General features: G+C 44.7%; 1 protein-coding gene across 1 annotated transcript in view; it reads right to left on the reverse strand.

The window, feature by feature from the left end:
• ANKRD13C (ankyrin repeat domain 13C) overlaps positions 1-7,281 on the reverse strand; it is a 64,734-nt gene that overhangs the window by 56,642 nt on the left and 811 nt on the right. The gene's annotated exons all lie outside the window — the stretch shown is intronic.

The following is a 7,281-nucleotide window of genomic DNA, read 5'->3' on the forward strand; positions in this document are numbered from 1 at the left end:
TAAAAAAACAAAAAAAAATGAACACTAACCAGGGACTTGTCAGGTTTCATCAGTACTATACACAAAAGAGTGGTCAAATTCATTATGTCAGTAAGTGGAAAAGCTTCAGCTGAAGAGGCAACCTCTGGAGCCATTCAATGTGGCAGATTTAAAAAAGACTGCAATCCAACTACAAGACAGAAGAACAGAGTGGATGACTAGGAAACACCAAGACACCACAATAGCCCAAAAGTTCCACGAGGGGTAAAACTAAAAGATTCACACATACCACCACAAAAAAGGCGAGAGAACAGTGGAGGGTGGGAATAAAAATGCATATTTTCCCCCAGCAACTAGAGGAGACTGAAGTTGCAAATCCATCACAGGTCAGTATAAAAGTTCTCAGTTTTTCCTAGAAGAACCTGAGCAGCAGCTTCATGGAAAGCCTAGTCTCAAAATTCCCTGCAGTTTGTAGAAAACAAAAGGGTTGATGTTTGACTTAAGATTCAGTTAAATCACAATCCCAATTTAAATACACTGTTAGTTTTCTGAACTTTATTTAAAAATAACAACTTTAATCAGAGTTTAAAGTCTGAAGAATATTAGTTTGAGATATGCTTTATGCTTGGAATGACTGGCGTTCCAAATAGGTCTTTCTAGAATGGAACCTATTACAAATACTGAAATCTGATGCATGTAACAAAGTTTACTCACAAAAACATTTTTAATAGAACAAGGGCTGTCAAACTATTAACATTCTTTTTTTGCAATTAGTTGCACACTTAATTAGTTATAATTCATCGTGATTTTAATTGCACAGCTGAAAAATCAAAATTATGACAATTATGCAGGTACTTTGTATGTCTAGGGGATGGATGTGGCATGCATGTGTGGGGTAGGGGGATTTGTGAAGATGTGGGGTGCTGTGTGTGTGCGTGAGGTTTGGAGCCCAGGAAGGGGAAGTCCCCACAGGGGAGTCTGGAGCCCAGGGAGGGGAGACCCCTTGCACACCCTGGCAGGATGCTGAGTACTGTGGGTCATGAGTGAGGGACAGCAGGGGGGGGGGGGGGGAGGGGGGCTGTGGCTTGGGAGTAAGTGGTGGGAGTAGGGCACAAACATATCATATGTTCCCCCCCCCCCCCATATTACACATGCACGTGTCCTCTTTGTTGAAACTGGAAATATGGTAACCCTACAGGAATTCAGTCCAGCTGCGTGTAAAGCAGTACCCAGAAGGTAAGTCTGTGGAGGGGAAGGGACAGATCAAGGTCCCCACAGTGAGGGCGGGAGTACGGCATGGGCAAATGGGACCCCAAGGCTGGGACACGTCATGGGACAGAGACGGGGCAAGGGCACATGCCCCCCTGTATTTGTGCATGGGGCAGAGACGGGCTACCCACTTCAGGCTGGGGCTCTGTATCCCACTGCCTTTGTCCTGGGAGTCGAGCACTGGCCATGCCACTCTCCTCCCCACCTGAAAGCAGGAGGCACATGGTGTTGCACAGCTCCCAGGGCAAAGGCAGAAAGGCACAGAACCCCAGCCTGCAGTGGGCAACCCACCTCTGCACCGCACACAAATCTGAGATGCAGATGCCCCCCATGCCTTCTGCAGGCATGTGCACAGTGGCAGTGAGCCACCCCCCTATGGCCCTAGACAAGTCTTGCATGGCTGTCCCACAACCTGCCTCTGCCTTGGGGCCCCATTCACCTCAGCCCCTGCCCCACTCCCTCCCTCCCTCTGCATGGGGGTGGGGGTGGGCTCGATCTACCCCTTCCCTCCCCAGCAGAGAATATAAAAATTATACTAGATGCCTCTTACCCAAATTCTACAATGCATTTAAGTTCCATGGAATCTGAATAAGAAGTTATACTGCAGCCTCGTGTCTTACAGAACTCCATTCCATTAAGCTTCAGATCACCTTCAGAACTTTAATTATTGCAGAGATAGGGTAGAAATAGGTATCAATACCATGTAAGATGCTTCATAAAAAGCGTTATGGCTTGCTAACAATTATAGAAGTTTAAAAACTTCTGATCCTAGGAACCCTAATGCAAAATGATTTCTCTTTTAAGAGAAAATACCACTTTGTTTGCTGTAAAACGTGGCAAGAATAAAATGAACTGTTTTGGTTTTTTAAACACTTTTCTGCAAGGAGTTATTATTGAGTTCTCAGAGCACTAACAGTACACAAAATAGATTCTGCAGAAACACTTAAGTGAAAGTATGATAATAGAGTCCCTTGTACAACAGAAACACCAGGAAGCTACTTATGAAAAGAGAAGTTATTGTAATAAAGCAAAACAATCTTGCAATCAAGGCTATGCATACAAAGGGGAGAAAGGAAAACTAAGCACCCTACTACTGGAAAAAAAAAAATCAAAAAAAGGAAATTCAAATAGCGCCGGAGTGCAAACAAATGAGAGCACTGCAACATCCTTTGTCTTGCTGCTATTTAGCAAAAATAGGAGGGCATGTTTGGTAGAGAACAACAGGCATATATGACTAACCACAACAGCAAAACAAGGATATGGTGGCCTAAGACCACGAAAATAAGTACCTTCACATGCAAGCAATAGCTAAATGAAAGGGCAAACCTCAAATTAAAGGTTGCACATGCAGTTATTCAGTTTACCTACATATAGTAACTGTGATTTGTTAAATCCATTTACTTACAAGAAAAGTTGTCTCAGAGTAATTTTGTCCAGTTTTAGCAATGCTTTTCAGCTATGGTTACTGCCTGCATGAGAATAAGTTTGGTAGAATTTTTAGTCACTAAACGAAACACATGAGGTTACACATAATCAACGGAGTTACTTAAAGCTGCTCTCTCACAGTTACTAAACATTTGCTGGAAAAATTTATTCCCATTTTGTCTTGGACAAAAGACAAAGTAGAAGTGCACATTATAAACCGAATAAATCAGAGATGAAGATTGCACTTAAGAATATAATTGTACAAGCACACAGGTGAAATCCAACATTTGCCCTACCAAAGGTTAAAAGGCTAAATTAAAGTATAAAAGGGGTTTTTACTCAGCCTTCTCAGAAGTACACCAAAAAATATACCAAGCAGATTAATTGTTTTCAGAGTGCAGCAGCACAAGAATCTGTTTCCTTAACATTACAAGATACACTATACCATTTTACTGCAGTGCATACTTAGTATTTCAGCTTATGTGAACAACAAACTTTTGATAACAAATACAGCTCTTACAGATGCATTTCATTTCCCCCAAGCAACCATCCAATTGACCAGAAAATTAATTAGAAAAAAAACTTAAGTCAGAACAGAGCTGAACTTAAGTTTACATTAGGAGTGCACCAATAAAGATTTTTCGGCCGATGCCGATTATTAACCAGCCATATTGTCCAAAACTGATTCGAAAGCTGAAATGCAGCTTGGCAGTGTGGAGAGTAGCACCCAGCTGGTAAATCTGGGGGAAGGCATGTGGGGGAGGGAAAGGGCAGATCAAGGCGCCTACCTACCCCTGCTCCACTCTCTCCCTCGCTGTGGGGGCCTCAACCTGTGCCCCCACGCCCCTTCCCTCCCCCACACCTCTTTCCCCTCCCACCACAAACTTACAGGCCGCACTTCTGGCTGCATGCATGCTGCAGCTGTGCACATGCATGCAGCATTTATCAGTGACATTAATCAACTACACCTGCCAAAAATGCAGATTGCCAATAATGACAATTTTCCTTTTATTGGTGGCAAGCCAACATCGACCGATATATTGGTGCACCTCTAGTTTACATAAAGCCATATGTACCAGGCACCTGCAGACCCTTTGCTCAAGTCCTCTACCTGGCCTCCCCTCCCTGGCCCCAAATTTCACCTATGTCTTATATAAGAGCCCCTGAGGTTTAAGGCTTAAGAGATTTCCCTTGTTTTACTTCAAACATCTAGGATCCCTAGTTGTAGGCCAGGTCTCCTTCAATTCGTGTCTGCCCAGCACAAAGCAAAATATAGTTCCTGTCCTAAGGAGGGCACAATCATAACATACAAAAGGGATCAAATGTACACAAGCAGTCAGGGATACAAGAAAATAACAAAACCATTTTGATTAGCCTGACAGCTGCGAATATGACAAGGCCTAACCATTGCCACATTTTTGTAGGCATCGCAGCAAAGGAGCATTTGAAGAGGAATCTGGAGGAGGACAAGGAGATAGCTTTACAAATATTTTTGGAAGCTTCCCCTAAGCATGAACAACAGGTTAGAAAAAAGTATAAAGAACTGTCTGAAAATTTAGTAGGTGGACAATGTAGTCTGGCACCAATATCTTGATAATGAATAAAAGATGTTAGCTAGGATAGGGATGGGACAAAGTATTCCGTATGTAGAGACACAGAGCTGATGCTCGACATAATGATTTGGAAGTCAATGGAGGATGCAAGAATTTTTTTTTTTTTTTTTTAATTACAATGACAAGCTGGGAAAAACAGTCTTTGTCTCTGCATTCTGACCTGAAGTGAATAAAGCAAGAAAGTGCTGAGATGCTTTACAACAATATGTTGTAACCTAGAGGTTAAAAGAAACATCCCCGATTACTGTAACAAGAAGGAAACTGCTAGAAATACACCTATGTAACTAGTGAGCAGTGATCCATGCTTTGCATTTGCAACGGAAAAATGCATTAAACCTGGATTTTCTCCTGTAAAGAAGAAACATGCAAGAAATGATGGGTTTCCCCTTGAAAGTTGGCAGAGTTCTACGCTGCAAGTGGCTGGGGAGAGGGAAGGACGACAGTCAGGCAGGGGGCACCACATGCACGTGCATATGGCTGCCAGGTAGCCTGGAAAGCAACTCCCACAGGCAAGTCTGGCAGGGGTGGATGGCAAATTGAGGCCCCCATAAGGAGGGAGTTGGACAGGGCTCCGGCTCTTGGCCAGCTGGGGCAGTGCATGGCAACTGGGGTCCAGGGCCAGAATGCACGGCTGCATGGCCTGGGAGGTGAGCGGGACGGGGCCATGGGTGGCTTGCCTGGGGGGCTGGCTTCCCACTTCTGTGCGCACATGCCCCCCAAATTTGTACATGGAGTGTAGGTAGATGCAGGCTGCCTACTATGGGCTTGGGCTCCCTACCCTGTTGCCTTCCCCCTGGGGCCTCTGCAGCCTGGCAGGGCAAAGCACGGCTGGGCAGGGAGGCTCGATTCTGCCGCTGCAAGCCCCACACCACCACAGTGAGGAGCTCCCTTGCTTGGCCGGCAGCAGTGAGGGCCACAACTCCACACCACCACAGTAGGTGCTGCAAGGCTGGCAGCAGCGGCATCAAGCTTCCACACTCCATTCTGCCCTACCACACCAGGCCTTGTCCACTAGGCTGTAGAGTTCCTGGGGGGAGGGCAGCAGGGCAAAGAGCGCAAGCCTGCAGTGGGGAGCCCATATCTGGCCTCCCCACCCCGATGGGTTCTGCTCGGGCCATGCTACCCACAGGGAAGAGGGAGCCAGGCTCCATGCTCCACTCCTCTGTAGCAGCCACCCACACACAGCAGATGGGGCTTGGGTGCTGCTGCGGAGGGCAGGGGGCTGCCAACGTGGGTCCCTGGCCATAGCCCTGGAAGCTAGAGGGCCCTTCCAGCACAGCACCAACATATCAGGGCTGCTCAGAGCCAGTGTGAGTGGAAGGCAGCTGCAGCTGAACCCTTGTCCTGATGAACAAAGTGGCCAGTGGGAGATCTGATATTCCATGATAAGAAACCCAAAAAATCAAATGCCAAAACTTACAGGTATTTAGAATTTATTATAGGGATTGAGGCACTGGTGGTCTAAATACATCAATAAAACATGCTGTTCTACTGATCCCTATATATAGGGGCATTTCATTTTAATCATGGAAAAAACCATGGATTTGGGGTTTTTTAAAATCAGGGAATTTGTGGGGGTTTCACCCCCTAAAAATCAGAGAATTTGCAATTTTTAAACAGAGGAAACCAGTATCCCTGCTAATGAGGATCAGTTTCAGTGTTTACTTTTGATCCCAAGGTCCTGTTATTCTGTACATTCTACAGCAAACTGTCAAGCAAGATACTGCTGTGAGAGAAAACAAAATATTACATAAAAATGCTAAAACGCTATGAAATAAGCAGCATCAGTGCAAAGCAAACACTACTCTTGAAGCCTCAGAGTGTCACTGCTTAAATTCAGTTGAACCATGTGACACATGCTGTTTTTTACTTTCTAGTCTACAATAAATGGTTAGTAATTTGAAATAAAACTTTCCAACAGTCGCACAAGAGCAGAAAATTCTAAATTACCCTTAAACACTGCTTCTGCATTTCCTTCTTCTTACCTGAGTTTTTTCTTGGAGTCTCAGACCAGCAGAAACTCCCTGTGCTTGAAGAAGGGTGACTGCATCTGAAAGCTTGCTAAGAACTTTTTTCCAACTACTCAGTTGGTCTAATAAGAAATATCACATCTACTCAAAGAACCTTGCCTGCCTTCTTCTTACCTGTATTTTCACATTTGACTTGACAAATTTTTTAAGTTTTTAAAATTAAAGACTTCCAGTGTTTAATATCAATAATTAAAAGAGATCTCCGATAACCTTTAGACATTTAGTTCTCATGAAGTAGAGGCTTAGAGCACAAGCATGCATTAGAGCAATTTTCATGAGCAAGATTCAGGAAGCTTGAACGTCTACAGGTAACTGCCATCCTTCAAATATATCTGTCACTTACTGCCCAGATCCCATGCCAGACTGTCACTTGGGTAAGGAATACGGGTGGTAAAGAAACAATGTCAGGACTCGTCTTATCCCGAGTTAGGAACAGGAGAGATGAAGCAATTTATACCTGACAAACTTCACCATAAAGCCCTGAACACAATTCACTAGAAATGAGACAGGCAAGATAAAAGTGCATAAACAAAACCCACCTGTACAAACCCACCAATTCTAACTACAAATCAACAAGCTAGAGAGCATCAAGGAGACGGGTGTAATTTGAACTGGCAGTTCCGCTCCACTGAAAAGATAAGTTGGCCATGATAACTCCCCTAGCTTGAACAAACTCCCCTAGCTTGAACAAAAGAGAAGGGCCTTCAGAAGCAGCATCCCTCCTCAGGGTCCCCCTTGGACAACCCCATCTCCAGGACATTCAAGCAATAAGGGGTTTCTGCCTAATCCAGAAACCGATATCAAGAAACTTAAACCAGCTGATCTTGTGGTGCCACATGTTTCATTTAAAGTTTTTTTCCCCCCCAGGGGAAGGAAGCAGACACAGGAGCCCACCACATGAAGAGCCAGATGAGCATGGGGGCCTCTATATGAAGAGCAGGAGGGAAATCCCCTCCCGCCCTGCA

This window comes from Crocodylus porosus, unplaced genomic scaffold, assembly GCF_001723895.1.
Source record: "Crocodylus porosus isolate Cpor-Errol unplaced genomic scaffold, CroPor_comp1, whole genome shotgun sequence".
In the NCBI taxonomy this organism is placed as follows: Eukaryota; Metazoa; Chordata; order Crocodylia; family Crocodylidae; genus Crocodylus; species Crocodylus porosus.